The sequence below is a fragment of the Amphimedon queenslandica genome, unplaced genomic scaffold, assembly GCF_000090795.2.
Source record: "Amphimedon queenslandica unplaced genomic scaffold, v1.1 AMPQUscaffold_7518_Cont20532, whole genome shotgun sequence".
Lineage (NCBI taxonomy): Eukaryota > Metazoa > Porifera > Demospongiae > Haplosclerida > Niphatidae > Amphimedon > Amphimedon queenslandica.
This window is the reverse complement of record NW_003552199.1, coordinates 82-2135: the sequence shown is the minus strand read 5'-3', so window position 1 is coordinate 2135 and position 2054 is coordinate 82. Positions and strand designations below refer to the sequence as shown.

At 37.4% G+C, this 2054-nt stretch overlaps 1 long non-coding RNA gene across 1 annotated transcript; it reads right to left on the bottom strand.

The window, feature by feature from the left end:
- Positions 1-1037: 1037 nt before the first annotated feature.
- On the bottom strand, positions 1038-1479 carry LOC109591681 (uncharacterized). The gene is made up of 2 exons (XR_002189924.1): positions 1298-1479; positions 1038-1238 (listed from the first exon to the last, which is right to left on the bottom strand). It is a non-coding gene; the product is annotated as an uncharacterized LOC109591681 (long non-coding RNA).
- Between the last annotated feature and the right edge of the window lie 575 nt (positions 1480-2054).

Here is a 2054-nt window from a genome sequence, read left to right as displayed (position 1 = left end):
ACTGAAAATGTCATGACGTTGTTTTCTTTTGACAAGCATGAAAAGCATTAGTTTTTGTGTGTGTGTGTGTGTGTGTGTATGATGTGTGTATGTATTGATCTGTGTGTGGTTCTTTTATTGCTGTATTATACTTACACTACCCAATATTTATTTAATTAAGAATTATCACTTTATGAATTTTATTAATCAGCCCAGCCGTGCATCCAGGTGCCCAAGTGAGCAATCTTCATTGAATGGTGCTATCATAACACACTTCTTCTCATGTGATTGTTCTGAATTACCTGTGAAATCCTATATCCGTAGTAGCACTATGAACACAGTTAGGTTGAAATGATCTAATATGAACTTAGCGTAGCGTTATGAAATGAATGTAGACTGTTATAATAATATGAATGTCTGGTATCAATGAGTACAAATTTATAGTCTAATAACCATATTATCGTCACACATTCACATTAATCAATTTGAACTAAGCTATGTTATTTGGGCTTGTATCCACATATGGTAATGGGTTTTACCATTACTACTACTACAACAACAACAATTCCTAGACCTACACCTAGGCGTTTGATTTACCTTAACAATATTGTACAACTTGCTGGACAAGCCAAGACATAAGTTGTGTCACACGCCAATGATAATTCAATATTACCATAACACCATCACCAGTTTACTGTTTACCAAATTACCACTCTCACCAATGTCCAATGACCATCGTTCCATTTATTCATTGCACTTGCTATGCGTTCTGTATTATTACGTCATATACATAATCGGTCGTCGTATACGTACATACCCGTTGCATAGATATTAGAGTAAATGAAAGGGATAGGAAACTTCCGTTCGCGGCAGGAAATGCTAGTTACCCATACAATGATAATTTCTCTATTTATAGGAATTTTTTCAATTTTACAATAGGATTTATTAAGAAAATTATCAAACATTATGGAATAGTACAACTTCATAATGGTTTTTCTCAAATTGTGTTTATGTCACATACATTAAAGTATGTGCGTGCCCTCAAGTGTACATCAAGCTTTGCTTTCATATCACATTTAAATGTGCCAATCATTGAACTGTAAAGAAAAAGGTACAAAACAAAGGTCTTTGCAAAAACTTTGAATTGATTATAAATCAGTCACCAAATCTGTCATCGGAGTCATTTATGTTGCGTGCCCTCCATAATAATGTATAGAATAGTTGGTAATAGTTAATTCTGGTATTACTTCTTTTGTATTCTAAAAAAGGGTACAAAACCACAATATTGAAGGTATCAGGTCACTAAATCAAACTTTACCCATAGTTATCAATATTATTTTACTTCAAAAATTAGACAGACTGTAAGGGAGGTATCTGTAATGCCTTTCATTATCATTGCAGAGGACGAACAAAAGTCACTTTAGAGTTATGAGTTGAAATAGGACGCCGAACAGTGAAGGAAAAGGCCCGGGAAGGGTAACTTGCCTATGTTGCTAGGCAACCTAAAAATCTTAATGGCATAATCCGCCCACGCAACGGAAGTTTCCTATCCCTTTCATTTACTCTAATATCTATGCCCGTTGTTACCTTTTATTGACCACGCCCTACATAGCATTCTTTGTTGTCCGTCAAAAAAGTGTGAACAAGATGAAGCTACTTCACAGCCCTAGCATAAGAAAGGTGGTCGGTATAGCCGTCCTTCTCTTTATTCTAGAGCTGAACATGATAGCCCTCTACACTTACACCATGGTGGATCACCCGCACTCTGACGAGACTCAGTCAAAGCCTACGGACTCCATAGTGCGTGTTAAGAGGATAGTGAATGTTGTGACTGGATTGCTCCCTGGATCTGACTCACAGGGCGAGTTATTGACTGATAGTGGTAGTGGTGATGGGTCTCCTGTCCCTGGGGAAAAATTTAAACCGAATTTTAACGTAACTAAGAAACCGTCAAAAAAGCCACACCGTCCAGCCAATCAAAAGGCAAAACCAAAGGACACGACCGCTAAACCACGTCCGAAAGCTCGCCCGAATTCTGTTTTTCCCTCTCAACTACCTCCGGTACTAGTGGTAGG